At 37.7% G+C, this 22,955-nt stretch overlaps 1 protein-coding gene across 5 annotated transcripts in view; it reads right to left on the reverse strand.

The window, feature by feature from the left end:
* NKAIN2 (sodium/potassium transporting ATPase interacting 2) overlaps positions 1 to 22,955 on the reverse strand; it is a gene marked incomplete at its 3' end in the record, with an annotated part of 734,130 nt that overhangs the window by 24,235 nt on the left and 686,940 nt on the right. The gene's annotated exons all lie outside the window — the stretch shown is intronic.

Genomic DNA, 22,955 nt, shown 5'->3' on the forward strand with positions numbered 1-22,955 from the left:
AGCATGGCAAAGTCCTGTGATATCTCTCCCTTAGATTGAATTTCCTCATCTCCGTCTATTTATTTTGTCAACTTATGAGTACTGCTGGAAGGAGGCAAACTAATATCCTAACTGCTAAGTGGAAAAAATGATTACTCAAAATGATCCAGTTTAATAATCTTTAAAGGTATGTCTTCAGAACGGTGATGAAGATTATTCACGTGGCATTTCAGAGAAGCGTTGAGCCCTGACCCCCCAGGACAGCATTTGGTGCGGGGAAGGGAGCGGACCCTAGGTAAGGCTGCAGCCTCCCATCCGAAGCCGAGGAACAGGCCGTCCTGCGTGATAAGTCTACTGAAGATCTCGTATTAGCTGGCAGCGTTCCTTCTGGAAGATGTGAGCGGAGGATTTTAAGACGGACGGGACGCTGATGGTTATGTAATGAGCACAGAACTATTTGGAGACAAAGGGGATCCAGTTAAAGGAAACTTTAGAAAATCTCTAATTTGGGTTTGAAGGAGAAAGTACGATGCGATAGTATCAAACTCTCTTCCAAAGAGAACGGGCAGAAGCAGTGACCTGCTCCGGGAGGAATGGGTGGGAGAGAAGACTGGGAAATATATTCTTCAAGGGCTTTTGTTTGCAGATCCTGGATGAGAGGGAATGTGTACTCCTCTCCCCGCCATTGCGACCCCCAAATGCAGTATTTAAACCAGTGCAGTGCACGGAATAAACAGCTAAATAAGGATACCACTGATGTTGTATTAGCAGAGATAGTTTTCTTAAAAAAAAAAAAAATCATCAATCAGCATTTTTTCATTGAATTATATGTTGCTATTGGCAATAAAAGAGTGATAGTAAGAACTATTTTCTTATGTAATAGGATAATCAGGATCATTGCTTTTATGGGACTGATTTTTCAAGTACAGGGCATTATTAAAAACCAGTGTCTCCCATTTGATTTTATCGAAAATTTTGATTTGACCAAACAAAATCACATGGCAATTTAAGCATTTTCACAGGTACTGGAAAAATAGATTATACTAACATACTAACACTTCTTCTTCTTCTTCTTCTTCTTCTTCTTCTTCTTCTTCTTCTTCTTCTTCTTCTTTTTCTTCTTTTTCTTCTTTTTTTTTTACAGAGAGGAAGGGAGAAAGATAGAGAGCCAGATACATCGATGAGAGAGAAACATCAATCAGCTGCCTCCTGCACATCTCCTACTGGGGATGTGCCCATAACCAAAGTATGTGCCCTTGAAAGGAATTGAACCTGGGACCCCTCAGTCAGCAGGCTGATGCTGTATCCACTGAGCCAAACCGGTTTTGGCATACTAACACTTCTTAATCTTTTATCCACCAGGACTCATAAAAATGCTCTCATCATTGTGTGGCCTGGCCCCATGATACTCTGTCATTGGTACTTGGATATGATTGTAGCTAGGTAAAGAGGCAACAGTTTGATTAAATGCCCCAGTCATGTCTATAGCTCCTCCCCTTCCTCCACATGAAGTCCTTACCATCCATGGCTAATTGCTACAGATTTATTAATAATTTATCTCTTTTCAGTTTTTAATACTTGTTACTTGAATTATTTATAAAACTTTTTCTTCTTGCAAAAATCACAAATTTTCTTTTGATTCTTACTATTTCATCACTTTTGGATATAAAAATGTAGGTAAGCAACATTGATAGATTCAGGGCCAAAAAAGTTTAAATTTCCATTAAGCTCCTAGATTATTAACTGCACTACTCTCCCAGAATTCAGGGAAGGCACTGTATTCTGCTTACCAGTGATCTTTTAATTGTATTTGGTTGCATTCTTTAACTATCAAGGGAGCTGCTTTGATAGAAAAGTAAATCCTGCTGCATTTCATTACAAAAGCTTGCTGATTAAGAGAACTTTAGCTTTTAAATTGGTCTCCTCTAAATACAAATGAAAATTTGTTTTTTCCAAACTAATCAAGATTCATAAACCTCTGTTATCTTCTAATTTTCCTACACCATATAAATTTCCAATTAATTTTTACTCCAGCATGGTGATTTATAAAACTCACCCACAGAAGAGGGGTTTCAAATCATTTCTGACAACTCTGTCTCCTAAAATGTGCAACTCTGCTAGTTTGCTACCTGGGCTGCAAGGATGAACTAAGCCAGGATTTCCAACCTCAGCAACATTGATATTTTGGGTTAAGCAATATTTTGTGAGGTCTCTTGTGCGTTATAGAATGTTTGGTAATATCCTACCATCAAGACAGATGACATTTGGGACAATAAAAAATGTCAGCAGAAATGCCATATATCCCTTAAAGGGCAAAATTTCCCCCGGTTAGAGCCACTGTTTTGGATACAATCCCATCCTAAAGGAATTTGCAATCGTGTTGCAAAGATACTCAGGTTAATTGTAATTTGAAGTAAATTGAGGTAAGTGTCAGAAGGAAGGAAGGAAATTGAATGTCTACTAAGTGACAAACAAACAAAAAAATTAAATGTCTACTAAGTGATTACTAAAAAAGTGTGATTTTTTCATGGAATACAAATGCTTCCTAATGTTATACTTAACTCCCCTTCTAGCCTCATTTTTCACCACTCCTAGTCTCAAAACTGATGCCTGTAGTAAGCCGTTTGGTGGTTTGCTGACATACATCAGGTGGTTTTCCTCCTCTGTTCTTTAACTCATTAACCCATTCTACCAACAAAGCATGTGAATGCCCTACGCCTTCTCTTTCCCCTGCCTGTCCAGCATTGCACCTTTGAACAATTCTAACTCATCCTTAAGACTGAATTCAATTGCTGTCTCCCCCAAGAGCTGGCAATTAATTATCAGGGTAAGGTGTAGGTTGGCACTTTGGAGATAAACCTCAAGAGATGGAAGGACTTTGAGAGAGGAAAGGAGAAGACATCTTCCAAGCAGATCTCAGAAAAGCTCTGGGAAGGTGGTAATTATTATTCAGGGAGGAACAAATGGCCTAGTGCCTAGAAGTTTGGGTGCTGTGAAGAGTACTGATGGTGCCCAAAGCAAACAGTGGTTTATGTTGCCGTAGTAAATCTGTGAACCTGGAGTTAAAATACAATTATTTATTTGTTCCTTTTTAAAAGGTGGCTAGAATTATAATGAAAGACACTGTGCTAGGCAAATATACAATTATTCACTTTGAAAAACTCAAAGTATTCCAGTTGTTTTAACATTTGGCATTCAAAGCTGAGCTAAGCCTAAATCTATTTCTTTTTTATTAATCTGTTCACCTTGATACATCTAATATGATTTGTACACTTCTAATTCACCTGATAGGTAATTACATATTATCTTGATATCATTACTGGCTGAAAGGATATATTTTCTCTCTATAACTAAATCAGGTTGAAATACTTTAAAAAAAAATCTACAAACCAAATTATGATGGTATGTCCCAGAAATTCACTTAGAAGCTAATAGATAAGAAGTCATTAAAGTCTATTGGTAAGTATTTTAAAAGATTCAATTAAAGTAATTGGAAGTATATCAACCTTAGTGTCTAAAGTTCTATCATTTGGACTTCTGTTTCCAGGAAGTTGGAATCAATGTACTTTTCTGTAACTCCCTCACTAAATACAACTAAAACCCTTGGGCGTTATATACACTGAGTGGTCAGATTATTATGATCTCTGAAAGGTGCATGAATTCGTGCATTGGTAGGGTCTGGTTGGCCTGGCCAGGGGGAGGGGACATGGGTGGTTGGCCTGCCTGCCTGCTGGTTGAACTCCTGGTCAAGGGGACAATTTGCATATTAGCCTTTTATTATATAGGATATATACTTAGTGGACAGATTATTATGCGTTCAGAGATCATAATAATCTGGCCACTCAGTGTATATAACAAATGTAGGAATAATCTGGAAGGCAGAAAGAAGGTAGGTTGGCTAGGAATCTTGAAACCCAAGGAGGGACTACCAAAAGTTTATATACTGTATGATTATATTTTTAGAATATTTTTGACATGAAAAAAATTATTGAAATGAGGGACAGATTTATGATCAGGGACTAAGAAAGGTGGTTGATTAGAGGGAAGTCAAGTTGGCTGTAAAAAGGCAACCTGAGGGATTCTTGTGGTGATGGAACTGTCTGCACACGACTGCATCAATGTCAGTATCCTAATACTGATGCTATGCTATAGTTTTGCAAGATGTTTCCATGAGGGAAAACTGGGCAAAGAGTACATAGGATCTCATTGCACAATTGCTTCTGATTTATAGTTTTCTCAGATAAAAGTTTAATTTAAAGATTATACATTTCAGTGTATTGTTATTTATGTTCAACACTTTTGCATTGTAACTTAAAAATTTTAAATACATTTAAACAAGGTTGATATCCTTGTTTTATTATCTACAAAGACATATTTTAATTCTGAGCCCTTAGACCCAATTGAAGGCCACAATAGTTTTTGATGTTGATACAGTATCATCATTATTCAACAATTGGTGCTGGCAAACACTATTTTTTTTTTAAATCTACCATTATCTCATTCTCCAACATATTAGTTCTATAATTCATTGAAATCAAATAATCTAGTTTTGTTCTGAATTCATAACTCAGGTTCTATAAACCGATCCTTTTTGTAATGTGAATTTAAACAGATGGATATTATGCCCTTACTGAATATACTTTTAACTTGTAGATATCTTATGTGCTCTTTTACATCTTATTCCATTTATATAATTTGACATTGCTTCAGCAAAGGATTCCAATATGATTATATCAGTGCTACTAATGAAGGTCTTTCATATCGATTTTTAATGGGGTTGATGTATCAACTCTGGTGTCTACCAGGTTATTCTGATTCCGTGCTATTCCACTGGGTGGACTATTAGGGAGCAAGCTGCAAGTTTTTTTTTTCCTTTTTTTTTTTTTCCTACGAATAATCCAAGTGCAGGCATCAATCAACAATATCTCATGGAGGATTACCTTTAGGGCTATTGTGAACGTTCACAGCCTACTGAGTCAGAAAAGCTGTTCAGAGGATCAGAAACATATCTTAATGCCAGCCTTTAGGTATTGTGCCGCATCATCAAGCATGACTGTATTAAACATTTTTTTTTAAAGGTTAAATAAAAGTAGATGCACATGCAAACCTGTATTATCTACTTAATGCTGGGAAATGGACTGAACCAAATGCCAATGCTGGCTTCACCATTATAAATTGGTCTCTGGAAACTGGTAGTTTTTTTTTTCTTTTCTTTTTTTTTTTTTCAGGGCAAACTTACCAAGAAGTTAACCGAGTTCAAAAGAGTCTAACGTATTAGTAAAGTTGGAAGAGCAGAAGATATTCAGGCAGGGTGAAAGACAACCAATAAAAGTCAATTGTCATCATGGCTAATAGCTCTCTCAGAGTTTAAATATCACATTAACTTTAAAAACTGTATTGAGAGAGTCATTCAGACATTCTATACATATGAAAGTTGGGAGGTGATAAAAAGAAATAGCTTGTCTAGTTCAACAGAGTCACAAGATGCCTTCAGTTTTTGAACTAGGAGCCATAATGGCATTCCTTAATCAAAACTGTTATTGAAAGTAACTGACATTATGTTATACACCTAAAACAAGTGCTGTATGTCAGTTGTATCTCAATTAAAGAAATAGGACATGTAAAAACCAATCTATCAAAATATTATACACTGTCATTTTAGGAGTAAAACTAAATTTAAGATTGTATAAAAGTCACAAATAATAGGGATTCTCATTTATACATAATGATACATTTGAGAAAGAAAGTGCAGTTTTAAAATGTTCTGTTGAATGTAAACAATCAATATTGCTGGGAAGAAATTTTCAACAAAATAAGTACATAATGCCTTTGTGAGCCAATGATACAAATAACATAATTTTGTTCAGAGATAATAGGGAAACTAAAGCAAAATTAATTCTACTAGTAAGACATATGCAAAAGTAAACTGGCACCTCTTAGGTATGTCAACATTATTAGACAAGATGAAAAATTTCAGTGCATTTCACTGTATGGAATGCGCAGTTCCAAAGATGATGGTGGAAATGTAGGGTCACATTTTTATGAAGATACTAGGAGAGTTGTATTGTAATATAGTACCAAAAATAACTAATGTTAAAAAAAGACGCTAAAACTATATTAACATTTTTTTTTCTTTTTCAGAGGTGCTTGATTAGAAAATAAGGAAAATGTAGAATATAAACTTCATCTGTGTCTGCAGCACATACTACACACCATATTTCAAGAAACCATAGTGAGATGACATCACCAGAATATGTATGTGTATATGAATATGTATATATATAAAATATACATGGAAACTATGCACTGGATCTCTATCTGTTTAATGACCTGAACTCTGGTAAGAGCAATGATGAAGAGATCAGTTTAGAATTAGAGGAGCATTTCAATAGGCATGCTTTAGGTATTTCACCTTAAGCCCTCTTTCTCTATACAGTGTTTCCCAAACTTTTGACATATGTGTACCCCTTCTATAATTTTCATAACACTGAGTACCCCTCGTACTCATGAGAACGTAGAATTAGGCGCAGCTAAGCATGGTGCAGTGCATATCCCCACCAAACTCCGGTGCAACGCGTACCCCCACCAAACTCTTCCGGTACCCCTGGAAACACATACCACACTTTGGGAAACACTGCTCTATGACATTTCAAACTTCCTGAGGAAAACCAACAATGGCCTGAGTATCAAATTTCATAATTACGTGGAGGATGCCTAAATGAGCAGAGTAGTCCTAGGCTGTCTACAGAGAATTACCGTACCTAAACAATGGAGGTGAGTAGCCCTGCTTCCATCTGGTCTTGTCAGTCAAAATGCTGACAGTGCTCAGTGTTAGTGCCACAGATGAAAAGAGACACCTAAACCCAGTTGTAACCATACTGAAGAGAGATAGAGAAATGAGATATGATGAGTAAACTCCTGGCTCATAGAAGGTTCTCAATAAACATTTTGCTGCTGCTGTTGCTGACAACTAGGACAATGATGATGACAACTATGACAATGATGATGACCACTATAACAACGATGATGCAGGAGATTCCCCCATACAAATTGATGGTTATCTGCTTGCTGGGAACATCACTGAAAACCAGATGACCTATGTGATCACTTCACCTCAGATATTTTAAATATAAAAAATGAATAAATTATCATTGTTTAGAAATAGCCCATTTAGATGTTTTCTATGTAAATAGGCAGTCAAATTAGCATTTGTCAAAGGGCAAAGTGAGTACCTCAACCCATGCTAGATTAATGAGTATCCTGCATTCTTCCATGTTTAAGTAACTGTGATGAAATACAACAAGCCACTCACTATTCAGGGGATGGTGAATAAGACATTATTTTTGGTCTCTAAGATTCTGTTTTACCACATCTCTAGGGGAGCTGGGAGTCTTCTAGGATCCCTGTTTGGGCAGCAGACATTTTCTCCTATTTCATCTGAAGATATTAAATAGATTAGAACCCATTAGAGACCTTTCTGGAATTGGCCAATTACCATCTTCTCAACTAAAAGTTAAGTTCCAGTGAAGTGTTTCTTGACAGAAATACAGCTAAAAATCATGTCACAGATAATAATTTAATAAAAAAAAATCATGTCGTAAAAATCTCATTAGGTTAACTACACATTGAGCTCCAACTCTTTGCTGGCTTTATAGATGTTTAGGCTACGCTTGGAAACACAGGCTATCCTTTCATAGTCCAGAATCTTTGGCCTAAGTTGATTGGCTATGTAACTGGATATAAGAAAAAGTTAATGCTGCCCAACATTGATGAATCTTAAGAAAACATTTATTTTTTTGGCTGATGAGTGCCAGGAGAGGTGATACTTGATAAACTCATCATTATAAAAAATAATTTACTAACATTATATAAAATGATATCAATAAGAATAGAGAAAAGTAAATAAAAAGGAGACATTACAACTATACTGAAAAAGAAAAAAAAACTTACTGCACTTTTTTTCTTTTTTGAAAAACAAAAAATGAAATAAAAAGGAAACACTAGCACATACCAGCTAGAGAGAAAAGTTGCTTCAAAATGTAATCATACACTTTAGATATAGTTAAATAGGAATCTTGGAACAATTGGTCGCTTTACTATGGCATCTTTGGGAATAGCTTTATGCTCCATGAAAAGGTATTGCATGTAGCATTCAATGAAGCTTACCTATGAAGCAGAGTACTAGGTGTAATATGCGGCAGAGGAAGATGAATGGTTGTGAAGGCAGTAAAGAAAAAGAATCCCCAAAGGGAATAAGATATGGATTGGGGATGACACAAATTTGAAGACCAGGTTTTTCCCAAAACAATTTCAAAAGGCACAAAACGAATCAAAGTGTCACTTAAAAGGCTTGTCAACTCTATCCATGTGTAGCAATAAAATCTAGTTGGATTGAGTAATTTTGGAGCCAGAACTTGGCTATGATTGGTGTTCTTCACAAATCCTTTCTTCTTTTCTACCCAAGCTTCTTTATTTTCAACCTAAATCCCAGATTACCTTCTTCCCACACAACTTACAGCAATATGAGAGTAAAAGACATTGTATCAACTATCTCATAATGAAATGGTTTCATTAATTACTGATGACACAATTATTACCATTTGGGAATATATAAACTAGGAAAAAATGAAACTGCATTTGCACTTTACTTTTCCCCCCACAATGTTTAAACCTCAAAACACCGATTGCCTAACTAACCCTGGCAATGACTGGACGGTAGAAAAGGAAAAGCTAGGGATTAGTGTTTAATATTCAGGTAATAGCTAGCATTGTGTGAGTGACCACTATATTCTGAGCATATGCTAATATCTTTATAACTATTGTTCTACGTATTCTTTCCAGAACCAGAGTATTTCTATCATCACCTATTATTTATAAGTGAGATAACTGAGGCTTAGTGAAATTAAGTGATGTCCCAAGATTAAGAGATAATTAGGAAAGTACTTGAATCAATGTCTACAAACCTAAAACCCTATGTTTTCCCCTCTCCTAACAGTATTGTTAACTTATCCAGCAAGTAAAACTAACCACACTCTAAAATGAAGGGAACATAAGATTGCAAAAATCCGAGTAAATTCAAATTCAGAAAAGAAAATTTCTAAAATGAATTTCACCTAGTTGTCCAAGTTGGAAATTAGGATACAGATGATAGTGCTGAGTTTTGGATTAGCACAGCTTGGAAATCAGCAAGAAACATCCTGGCTCAGCTACCAGATAAACCACAGAGGAGTTTAATGCCACTCGTGGGAAACCTGGAGTATCTGGGAGAACAGGAGAGTTCTTCCCCCTCATTTAATTACCATTCCAGTTCTCTTTCAGTGGTTCCAACTCATTATGATTTTATAGTCCTCCTCTGATTTGTTTATATACGCTTTTACACACCACAGTGGGTTTCTAATATGAGAAATACATTGGTGAGCCACTAATTACCGTCAGTTCACTGCTGGTGAGCAAGGCAAACCTCACATGAGGAGGTGTGGGTCTAAGGGCAGGGAAATCTCATCAATGGCTCTTCTTGCTCAGAAGACTGATAGCAAAGCATTCAAGAACATACATGATTTAAAAAATGTATTGATTAAGGTGTTACATATGTGTCCTTATTCCCCCATTATCTATCTCCCCATCCCCAACTCATGCCCTCACCCCCCTGTTGTCTGTGTCCATTGGTTAGGCCCATATGCATGCATTCAAGTCCTTTGGTTGATCTCACCCCCTTGCCCCCATCCTCTCCTGCCTTCCCTCCGAGGATCAATGTTTCTCTGTCCCTGGAAAGAACATACATGATTTGCTTCAAGCCTACTCTTCTAGCTCCAAGTATTTTGCTCCCCTTTACTTTTTTCATATTGAATCGCTGGGCCTTTCCCCCTAACATACATGCTATACTGTTGGATACCTTCATGCTTTTGAATATGTCATTTCCATATCTAACACATAAGTTTAATACCATATTGTGAGCACCTACGTATATGCAACGTGGACCATTTAAAGTCTACTTCTCAGGAACGTGTTTCCTAAAAGCTAAGGCACAGGTATGCACTATTTGTGGTATGAGAATACAGCATCCTATTAAATACCCATAATATTATACCCAACTTAATTCACTTCACTGTGATCCATATTAACTTTTAAGCTGGCCTATAAGCATCCTCAAGACTCTCCAAGAATATTTCCATTATCTCAGAAAATTCCCTCTTGACCCTTTGCCATCACTATTCCTTCCACTCTATCCCCACATTACAATTCTGATTTCAACAACAATACAATAATTTTGCTGGTTCTTGAAATTTATATAAATGGAGTCATATGTTTTGTGCCTTGCTTCTTTCATTGAATATACTATTTTTGAGATTAATCCAAAATATTGCATGTAGAATCAGTAATTTATTCTGTTTTATTTTCAACTGGCATTCCATTGTATAAATATAGATTATTAGTTAACTTTGCTACATAATAAACCACCCCAAAATTTAGGGTTTGAAACAACACCATTCATTTTTTGCTCATTGTTCTGTGGGTTGGTAATTTGGGCTGAGTTCAGATGCATAGTTCTTTTCCTAGACATGGTTGACTTCTCTTGTGCATCTGTGGTTGGCTGTCAATCATCTAGGCAGAGTTTCCCCTGGAAATCAGCAAGCCTCATCAATGTGAACAAGCAAGACCTATTTTTTTTGGGGGGGGACCTATAGGTAGATTGCTATTATTCCAAATTTAATTTTTAATTTTTTGATATGTTTGTACAATGTAATCATATTCCCAACATCTCTATACCCTCAACTTCAGTTGTTTGCCATGCATTCTTAAATGAGTAGTACTTTGTAAACTTCAGTAAAGTTTGCCATGCCTTCTTATATGAGTAGTACTTTGGGGAAATGAAAGAATCAAGATGACAATGTACAAGATGAGAGGAAGAGAGACAAAAGAGAATTCAACAGGAAGAATGAAATTAAGGGTTTTAAGAAAGGCTCCGAGAACTTCCCAGTAATAGCACAAAATACATTGTACATGTGATGGGAGATTTTACAATTTTTTAATCCTAAAGAAGAAATTGATCCCAGTAGATTGAAGGCTTTCACTGGCAAATGAATAAGCAATAATTCCTAACACCTTGTAGACTATCAAGGATTAATGGTTCCTATTTTCAGCTACTTTCAATCTTTTATCTTTGGTTAACTCATTTAAATAATTATACTTTAAGAATTCATGATTACATAGTGACACAGAAGGTATGTTTCATATTGTTCACAGGTCATTGTGAAGATCAATGAAATTATAACTGTGAATGCACCTTGAGCTCCTTAGAGAAACACTGTGTATTGTAATGATTCTCCTTCTCTCTAAAAGTTCATCAGATTCAGACTATTCAGCTATTCCCATGAGATGGAAGGTAGTTTTTAATTTCTTTTTTTGTCCCCAACATGTACTGAGTGGCTCAAGTGGTTGCTGTTTATTTTATTTTTTTCCTGTAAGGGTATAGAAGTTGAAGACTTTCAGCTAATTTTGAGATGATTTTATGGAAACATCTTTTAAAATTAAAGTTTAAAAACATGGGGTTCAGAATTGTTTCCTGCCCTCCAAACTTTAAAAGTACTTTAAAAATGTTTACATATTATTATTATTATTATTATTATTTTAAAAAATTTATTGATTTTTTTACAGAGAGAAAGAGAGAGGGATAGAGAGTTAGAAACATTGATGAGAGAGAATCATCAATCAGCTGCCTCCTGCTCACCTCCTACTGGGGATGTGCCTGCAACCAAGGTACATGCCCTTAACTGGAATTGAACCCGGGACCTTTTAGTCTGCAGACCGACGCTCTATCCACGGAGCCAAACCGGTTTCGGCTTACATATTATTTTTTAAAATTCTTCGTTTAAAGTATTACATCAGTCTCCTTTTCTCCCTACTGACCTTTCCCTGGCCTTCCCTCCCGCCCCCCCCACCCCAAGCCCATACCCTCATCCATCTACTGTCTTTGTCCATTGGTTATGTTCATATGCATGCATACAAGTCCTTTGGTTGATCTCTTATCCCCTCATCCCCCACCTTCCCTCATAGGGTGGATGCTTCTATTGACTCTAGTTCTATTTTTGTTCATCAGTTTATGTTATTCATTATACTCCACAAATGAGTGAAATCATGTGTACATATTCTTTATTAGTACATATTATTCACATATCTGGACTCTCATTCTTTCTATACTTATGCCAGACTATTTCTGTCCAGATTATCTGCTCTTTTTTTCTCCTTCTAATTATTATATCATTAAAGTTTTCTCATTATACACTTGTCAAAAATTATCAAGGAGAGTATGACATTGATGACTCCAATAAAGAAATAAGGAGAAGGGAGGAGAAAACAAAAGTGTTTGATAAGGTTTTAAAGATATGAAGAGAGAGAGAGAGAGAAGAGGGGAGAGAGGGATAGAGAAAGAGAGAGAAAGAGAGAGACTGAAAGATTTAAAAACTTTTAATTTTTCATTATTATAAAATTATGATCCAGATGCTATAAGAACCAAGTTTTCATTCTTTAAGTGAGTATACCATCAGTATTAGTATTGACACTGACTTGCAGCCCCGCCCAATTCCTGGGAACTTTGTTCTCTATTTTGTTATATATATATATATATATATATATATATATATATATATATATATATATATATATATATATATTTTATTACATTTGAAAAGTTACAAAGGAGCACATTTTTCATAGCCCAACATCAGAACTCACAGGGAGAGAAGGCCATTATTTATTTTTTTTCTTTTCTTTCAAGATGCTGTCTCCCAGAAAAGTGAGGCTTGATGACAATCTAACTCCTCAATTTAAAAAAAAAATATTTTATTGATTTTTTACAGAGAGGAAGGGAGAGAGATAGAGAGTTAGAAACATCGATGAGAGAGAATCATCGATCAGCTGCCTCCTGCACACCCCCCACCGGGGATATGCCCGCAACCATGGTACATGCGCTTGGCTGGAATCGAACCCGAGTCCCCTCAGTCCCCAAACCGACGCTCTATCCATTGAGCCAAACCGGTTTCGGCCTAACTCCTCAATTTACCTTAATGACTTCAAAACTGTTGAAACCTCATTAGCGAATGTCATTGGCGAGCACCTGTGTGCATTTGTGTGTGTGTGTGTGTGTGTGTGTGTGTGTGTGTGTAGTAAGAGATGATATTCTGTGATTTTCATGTTCTTTTATGAAAGTTTTACTGACTTCTAAAATTAGCTCCGGTCTGCTTCTGCACATCAATCCTCTAAAATTAAGACAGTTTAAGAGACATTTTTTTCTATGCCTAACTTCCTCCTCAGCTTCAAGAGTTCCCTGTAGAATTTGTTTGTGACCTAGTGCGATTCCTCTAAACCCCTTTCTTCTAATTCCCGACAATTTGAAACTTCACTATCGGTATCTCATGCCATATCCAAACTGCAGTCTCCTGAATAGCAGGGAGACTTTGCTGTTCCTCATCTCCCATGAACATATTCAATCAGAGAGTGTTAGTGAGCAATACATTTATACGTACTCACTCTGCCAGGCACTGCTCATACACAGATTCTTTTACTCTTCACAGTCACTCTATGAGGTTGCTATAATAATTATACTGGCTTTGTAGGTGGGGAATTTGGAGCATAGAGAAATTCAGTGCCTTACTTGAAGGCACCTGCTGGGAAATAACCCAGACTGCCTAGCTCCAGATTCCATGCTCTCAACCACTACACTATGCTCTCAACCCAGGGTTGAGTCTTCATTTCTCTCACCTGGATTGCTGCACAATGCCCTAACCCACTGCCCACTCCCAACCGTTCCCCTCCACCCACAATCCACCTGCTTTCTCCCTGGGACTTTGGCTCTTTAGAATATTTACCTCCTGAACTAAAAGTTCTGTCTTGAAATGCAGCTTTTAAGGAAAGTAAACATAAAGAAACACCAAAAAGCATACCTTTCCTTCTGGGCTTTAACATTACTTATGTATTAAAAATCTGAATTATAGAGAATAACTTCTCTTATATTTAAATCTTTAGGCAATTAAAAAAATTTGACCACATGATGCTATATTTCTTTGATTACATTTCATTTTGCAGAGGTGAAATTTTCAGGGTCACTTCAACTATTTCTATTTATTAGTGACAACGAATAGAATACTTCAGTCTTTAACCTACATTGTATATCTATAAGGAAGATAAAATATAGATATCCAGCTATAGGAAAAAAGGAACTTTTAATTTTCTTAATGGCAAAATAAGTGAGAAAAATAAGTGGTCTACAAATACATGAATAATTGTCATTATAAAGTGCTTATAACTTGAAGGTTGGTAATCTAGCTATTGTTGGAGAAATAAAAAAAATACCTCTTAGAAAATATAGTATAGTAAAAAGGTGTAATAAAAATAAAATGCACAATAATATAGCTTGGGTTATATTAAAATAGAAGGGAAGAGAAACACATGGCTACCATAGAAATAAAATGTATAGTCCCAGCTTACACAATTTGGGAGGCAAAGGAAACACACACACACACGCACACACACTCCACATACTACTTGAAGCAGTTGGAATAAAGAACTAGAGTGACTGTACTTTTTCACTAATTTTTGTGGTTACCATTCCTTTTCCCACCGTCAGGGGGCATACTGAGTGTTTGGAGAGCAGATGAACAAGAGAGGTGAAAGGATTCACCTTCTATTCTCAGTTCTTCTAGCCCAGAATTTCTTTTTCAAACTCAATAATGTCAGTTTCAAGTATGATGCCTTCAGTAAACATCGAGTGTAGGGTATAGTAAACCCAAGGGCTCTGGCATTATCAGAGGAAATCCAATGCTGTTCTCTTGGGCAGAAATGTAAAGTCCGTAGTTAGGTAAACACATCTGTGGAGACTTAATGAATGACCAAGGAAAATTAAGTTTAATCACTTCTCACAGGGTGAACAGAGTGACCAGATATCTCTGCACATTGTTTCAGCACAAAAATCCCCCCAAACCGAACTGTAACTCGACTTAGAAGGACGAGGGCTGGTTTCACTTTCTGCCAGAGATGCCAGCCTCAGTCAGAGGGAACAGAGGATTGAGGTTGGCACAAGTGGGGCACTTTCATATTACTCAGTTCTCCCAGGTGGGACCGCTGCAAATTTCCGGTTTGGTCCCTGAGCCCTGGCTCTTGGGATGCTATTGGTCCTTCAGCAGCCTGACCTCACTAAGCGAACAGAAATGTTCGAGATAGTAAGTGAAAAAAAAATCTTTATTTCAATTAAATCAGTGTCAAGAGGGTTCAGAAGCTGCCCAGCGCAATAACCCTGACTAATACAGTTTGGTTCCTCACAGCTTATCGTAGATAAGATGGCAGGTCGCTGCTCAAGTAGAATGAAAGATGGAAACTACGGGCATTTTCTCACCTCAGAAATAATGTTCTCTTCATGTTCACAGGGAATTATACTTTTTCATGACAGATTGCAGGTTTTGCATGTATACAGCTATATTCTGTTCAAAGAGTTTTGAGGGGGGGGATAAAATGGGATTAAACAAACATAAATAATGTTATGTTTTCTGGGTGGTGGAAGTTTCTTAAGTAGTTTAGAACTTGTATGCATTGTTTGGGGATGACTTCCATTTATAATGTAGGTTTTAAAATAAGTCTGTCCTGTATCACCTTTTAGGTAAAATCATTAACCCGACAGCTGAAAATAGAAATTCATCTCAGGAGATTAAAAGCTGTCTCCATCCCAACAAACTGTAAAAGAAAATGCAGAATGACTTGGACATATTAGTCTCCAGGGAAATGGCCAGGCACAGAACTCACTTCTGAGTTCCATCTTTGCCCATCTCAAAAATTGTCTGAATACTTGCTCTTGCCTTTACCACTCTTTTGGGATATTAGGTACCCACCGAGTACCTAATATCCCAAAATACTGTAGGATTTGCCTTGAGAGTCTATCTAGAATCTGACCACTTTTAACCACTGCTGTCTCCCAGGTCCAAGTTTTCATTTCTCTCACCTGGATTGCTGCAAACCCTCCTAACTCATCTCCCCGTTTCCCATCATTCCCCTCCATCCATAATCAACCTGCAACACAGTGGCCAGAGTGATTGTTTAAGCATACTGGATAAGTCAGACCATCCACCATTTTGTTCAATACCCTCTTGGCTCTCCCGTTAAGGTTTTCAGAATAAAGGCCAAAGTTATTACAATGGCCCTTGAAAGAGACCTAATCTTGCTAACCTGACCCCTTCCTCTTTTCCCATTTGCTCACTCTTTTCTAATCACCTCGAAGATTTCTTTCTATGACTGGAAGTCATACGAAGAGCAAGCAGAGACAAATCCTTCAAAAACCTGGTTGCAAATGAGAAAAAGACTCCAAAATTCACATCCACAGCCCGGGTGTCCTTCCAGCACTACCGACTCTAATGCACAGCTGCTGTGGGCACCATCACTTGGATGAGCTGTGGTCTCTCAATTGTACTCTGCTCAGCACTGAGTGCCCTTCATTCTCACCTCTGGCCCTCCTCTTCTGCCCCCTGTGCCAGTGAATAGCACTGTTACCCATTCCGCTGCATTAGCCCAAATCCCAGAGGCTGTCACTGATGCCTGCATCCTTGCCTCCAACCTACTGAATCCCTAGTTCTTACGAAGGGGTCTGTAAACTTGGTTTTCCCTTGTCTAAACATATTGCCACGGCTTATGTCTGGGACCTTCCTATTTCTTGCAGAGTTTACTGCAATAGGTTGCCAATTTATTTTCCACAAAGCTGCCAGAGTGATCTTTCTAAAAATGCAACCCTATCATGTCAGTCTTCTTTAAAAAAATCCTTCCCATTCCTTCAGAACAAAATTCAAACTCTTTCACTTGGCGTATGTGGTATTTCAAGATTTGCCTCCTGCCTGTCACACCAACTTTATTTCCTCTGCCCTGTATGTTCCAGCCACACAGAACTCCTTGCAGTGGTTCATAAATGCCAGCCTCTCTAACAGGTCCCCCAACATCTAACAGCCCCACTGTTCTTTCTGCCTGAAAGGGAGCTATGGCATTCACCTTGAGAACTCTTTGTGTTTCTTTTAAACTTCTCTTAGATGTCACCTCCTCATTCTTTGTTTAAGATCGTTACTCTGAGGCAAACCCTACTTACTAAAATTGAATTTAAATTTCATTAAGTTCAAAGTTAAGCTATACTCACTTATAGAAAATTAGAAAGAAAAACAGAAATTACTCATAGTTCTGCCACTTAATCTCTGTTAACATACTCTTATCTATCTATCTATCTATCTATCTATCTATCTATCTATCTATCTATCTATAGTAAAATGTATATATCTAGTAAAACGTATCTACAGAATATACATAAACCCACAATTATTCAACAATGTTAAATACCATCTTATTATATACTAGTGGCCCAGTGCACGAAATTTGTGCACAGAGAGGGAGTCTCTCAGCCCAGCCTGCACCCTCTCCAATCTGCGACCCCTTGGAGGATATCCAACTGCTGGTTTAGGCCCAATCCCACAGGCATTTTGCAATCTGGAACCGCTGGCTCCTAACTGCTCACCTGCCTGCCTGCTTGCTCCCTACTGCCCTCCCACTGGTCTGATTGCCTCCAACTACCCCCCCACCTGCTCTTCCAGAGCTGCCTCCCCCCCCACCGGCCTACTCACCCCCAACTGCCTCCCCCACTGGCCTGATCACCCCCAACTGCCCTCCCCTCCTGGCCTGATCACCCCTAACCACCTCTGCCTTGGCCCTGCCACCATGGCTTTGTCTGGAAGGTCTCCTGGTCTAATTAGCATATTACCCTTTTATTAGTATAGATTCTGTTTGAAATCCACTCTTTTCCCTCAGCAAAAACATAAAAATCTTTCAATGATAATAAACAGGAATATAAGTCATTTTTAAAAATGGTTATATATATATCCCATCATAGATGCAGTATGCCCCTCAAACCCCTATTATTTTCAGGTAGCTTCATTTTTTTTTCTATTAAAGACATTCTTTAGAACATACATGTTGGTTAAGTTATCCAATTATTTCTTTAGGGTATATTCAGAATGGAATTGTTGGCATGGACACTTCAATAATTTTACTAGTTTTGTAAAATGTTGTTTTAATCCTTCTAAAAACAATTTTAAACTATTTTAATCAGCTTAAACCAGATAAAACATATAAAAATACTTTTCTGAAAGGCCTTATGGTGAAAAAACTTGCTTTGAACAACACCCATTTTTCTCTTAGGTCTTGATTAAATTAGGAGCCAGAGCTGTTGGACTGGCCAAGATGCTCATGGAGTCAGACCCCTCAGGAGAGCCACAGGGACTTCTGAGAAGTTTTAAAAACCAGAAACTTAGAATAAGCAGTGGCTATTGACTGATGGCAAGCTTAGTCATTTCTAGATTTCCTCTTGTTTTCTCTTTTTCACAACTTAATGGTGCTTCTGAAGTAGAAAAAGGAAGATAAACTGGAAATAATTCTTTAGTATTATTTTAATAATAGGGTTAATATAGTGTATGCCTGTTAAAACAACCTTAATGAGGGTACCAGAGAAAGAAGCCAGGGGCAAGTGAGAATCACCGAGCTAATAAGAGAGTACCAATCAGACATCCGGATGGCTAGTAGTCTTATAAATAACCTCTTATGGACTTAAAACAGATGATAAGAGATAAAATAATGACTCAGAGAACCGTTAACAAGAGACAGCAGACTATAGAAGATAAAGAAAAAAAGGGGACAAAGAAAAAGAAGCAAGGAATGACAATGTGTAAATTACATAACAAAATTTTGCAACAGATGACGGACAGAAGCAGTTAAAATAAAAGATATTGTTACTGAAAAATGAAAACAAACCCCTTAATACCTTGCTCTAGGTCAGTGTTTTTCAACCTTTTTTGGGCAAAGGCACACTTGTTTCATGAAAAAAATCACGAGGCACACCACCATTAGAAAATGTTAAAAAATTTAACTCTGTGCCTATATTGACTATATATAAAGTAATTCTCTTGAATAGGAATCAAATAAACACAAAGAAAGTATTTTATAATTACTTTATTATGAAATATTAAGTAAACAAAATAGTGAAAAATTATAAAATTCTTGTCTTGTCTGCACCTATGGCACACCAGGCAACATCACTAGTGTGCCGCGGAACAGCGGTTGAAAAACGCTGCTCTAGGAGATGCAATTCTGTAGGGAAAACAGATGGGATTTTAAGGTGTTTATCAGTACACTGTTCATGGATACACAGCTAAAATTCTGCTAAGAGGTTAGTGAATTTTTATCACCTCCTTTCTCAGAAAGACTAAAATGAGTCTGAGGGTGTGAATGGAGACTGAGAGGCAGGAACAGGACATTCCCAAGGGGAAGACTCTCTGGCAAGAGAGAAGCGGATCCCAGCAGAAGACGGGCTGGACTTGTCCCCTGTACAGGTGATAAACAACATCATATTGCAAAATTTGGTTAGGCATTTTTAACTTTAAAACGTGGTGCTTTCATTTATTTAAAATAACATGGTTAGTTTGTTAGTGTTTTCCTCTTCTGCTGTTAAAACAAATATGTCCTCCATTTTCTCTAATTGCTATTGAATGTGACTGTTCCCATCTGAGGCAGCTATTGAAGTGCTGACAGAATCGTCTCTAGAGAGGGCTGCTACCTGCCTTCAACCAAGTTGAAGATAATAAAGGAAAGGAGTTAACTCCTGAGTTTCCAGAAGGTGTGGTATAAAACCATGCACATCAATCTTTCTTCTTCCCCTCTCTTCTACCTAAAACAAGAGGGTCAATATATAGAGAGTGTTCCAGGGTCCTAAAATGGTCTACTCAACTATGACTCTTCAGGTGGGATTTAGGATCAATGGTTTTGCTTTAGAAAATCAAATAGGTCTTGAGGTTGCCAGGTAAACCCATCAATCACTTATAATTAATCTAGCCACCTCGACGGTCCAGAATCTATTTCTGTTCCTTTGCTGTTTAATGTGTCTGAATTAGAACAGTAAGTAAGTGGGATCAGTAAAATGAAAGTGTCCTTTAGGCTGGTTGCTTGGAAGTTTGGAAACAATCTTTCTCATGGAGAGATGGAGAAAATTCTAAGCCTTTTTGTAATTTTTTCAAGTTAATCTAGCCAATATTTCCACACAATACATGATTATCAATAACCAAGACATTTAAAAAAAATGACCATTCCTGCCTCTCTGAATGCTTTATTAATAGGAGGAACTATAGAGGCAGAGGGTGCGGTTTGAAGGGACAAAAACACATACAGAAAGTGTAGACTCTGCTCTGGATGGAATTTTTTCTTTGTAGTGTTCATCATTTTAAACATTTCCCCCTGCTTTCTCTTTGGGGAATGCTACAGAATTGTTTAATCATCTGGCTCCGGTATCTGACTGCCTAGGGCTTCTATAGCCTTTCTTATCATGATGTCTCACCATGTGTCACCCTTCCCAGACAGCTATAGGATCAGGATAAGAAAAATTATTTCTTCATGCTGTAGATCTAACAAAACCACAGGCCACTCACAGCCCACCAAATGAATGCCTAGCATTTAAAATCGACCTGAATTAAATGAAGCAGTTGATTATAACTGCTAGACACTCAATTTAGAAACTATGGCTTACAGAAAGAAACAATATATGACTATAGATTGTTCGCTTTGCATGAGAGGAAAAATGTGATGCTGTGAACAAAATGAAATATTTTCTGAGGGGTGAGAGAATTCTAACAACTGCGGTGACCCAAGACATCTTTGTAAATGTGATACTAGAAAATGGGTATTTAAATGGAATTGACCTTAATATTTCTTCTCTGGAAACAAGCACAATCCAGTAAGAGACAAGGTTTAAACTTGTATTTCATATACCATGCCCATTATTAAAATACTGCGAATAAGGCTGAGAAAAAAATTGAACAGAAAGTTGTGTTGTTTTTTTCCCCCCCTCTAGGTGGGAAAAAATTGCAGCATGGGTAATTAGACAATTCCTCTATCTAGAAAATGCTTGAGATGTATCTGGTGATTGCCATCTGTTTACAGTTACTCAAAAGCTTTGTGATGAAGATTTCAATGTTGCTTTTTTAGTGTAAGAAGCACTGTTGGGTCAGGACAGCCTGATTTGTTGTTTTCCTGATAGTGTAGGTTAAGAGTCTGGGCTCTCAAATGGCTAAGATGGAGTGATGTTTCCCAGAGCGTTCTGTGAGTGCTGCTGAGATGCCGAGATGACAGATTAGATTGATGTCTTGATGGAGAGCAAAGAAAGATCTTAGCAGAGAGGGCTGTTCAGCCTTCTCGGGGGGGGGGGGGGGAGGATTTATTTCTTCACACTGACAGAAATGTAGAGTTTGTAATGCTTTACTTTGCAAACAGGTTTTCTATAGAACTTTATTAAACATTTAATTTAATCCTGGTCTATTATATTCAATACTAGAGGCCCAGTGCACGAATTTGTCCACTAGTGGGATCCCTTGGCCCGGCCAGTGATCCAGGCTGTCTACCCCAGTCCTATCCGGACCAATGGGGGCTGGCCAGCCAGGAAGAGACCATGGGAGGGCTCTAGGGCATGTCTGCCCTCTTGCCCAGTCTGGATTGGCCAGACCCCAGCAGCAAGCTAACCTAGAGGTTGGAGTGTCTGCCCTCTGTGGTTAGTGCGCATCACCACTAAGTGTTGGTCAGACACTTAGGATATTATGCTTTTATCATATAGGATTTCCACACATTATAGTAACACACCATCTAAAAATAATATAAATGCACATAGTTTTTGTTAGTTTTTTAAGATATTCTCTTAAATTTAAATGAAATTTTTATTTAAAATGTTCTGGACTTTTCCCCTATAAGTAGTATGGGGACAAAAACATTCTATTTATTTTACTGTTAGTTTAGAAATATGAATAATAAAGTGGCAATAGCTACATAGTTGTCAATGATTCTCTAAATACAAGCGAATTAAGTGTTCCAATCAAAAGACATCAGGTGGTTGAATGGATAAGAAAAGGAGACCCATACGTATGCTGCCTACAAGAGACTCACTTCAGATTAAAGACACACACAGAATGAAAGTAAAAGGGTGGAAGAAGATACCTTATGAAAATGAAAATTCTTTAAAAAGCTGGGCAGCAATACTTACATCAGGCAAAATAGACATTACAACAAGACTATAACGAGAGACAAAGAAGGACCCCACAATTCCACTTCTGGGAATTTATCAGAAAAAAACTCAAAACACTAATTTGAAAAGATATATGTATCCTTATGTTCACTGTAGCAATACGTACAATAGCCAAGATGTGGAAGTAACCTAAGTGTCCACTGATAGCCCTGGAGTCTGGGCAGTCTCGGCATTGATGCTAGTGCCTGCTCAGCTTCTCCACGAGGGCCTTCCACACCATTTCAAAGAGCGACACAAGAGGAGTGCGACCGAATCTCAGCATGAACCTCTTTGGCAGGGAAAAAGGCCGGAGAAGATAATTTAATTGGCGAGACATAAGAGGATCCAGTGTGGCCCTGTGAAGCGGTGTCCAAGCCACACAGACGTCTTTCAGCGCAGAAGTGCTGTGCAGCCGCTTGATAAAACCCGGCGCTGGTGTGAGCCAAGAAACAGCAAAACACACATTTCCTTCTCAGTCCTGGAGGTCTCGCTGTCAATGCGCTGAATTCACGAAGGGAGGTTTCTAAATAGGGTTGGGCGAATCTGGCCATGGTCTCATTTGATAAAGCCACTGGAATCTCAGCAAGCTATTCACTGAGCGTCCAGCCCCTCTCATAGAAAGGAGCCGGTATTTCTGTGCAACATGCTTTGATTGCGTTTTCCTAAGCGCAGGCTCTTTGAAAAGAAATGTTCAACGTTTCTGTGAGATCTGAATATTCAAATACTATGTATAAAAATAATAAGGACTGTGGTTTGTACTGATCCAGCAGCTTCTGTCTGAGGAGCTCAGACATGACTTCATGACCCTTTACAATTTTATCGGGAAGTTGGTTAAAGGGGAAACTATCTAAACTATCTATCT

Source organism: Pipistrellus hanaki (assembly GCF_964339955.1).
Source record: "Pipistrellus hanaki genome assembly, chromosome: 7".
Taxonomy (NCBI): domain Eukaryota; kingdom Metazoa; phylum Chordata; class Mammalia; order Chiroptera; family Vespertilionidae; genus Pipistrellus; species Pipistrellus hanaki.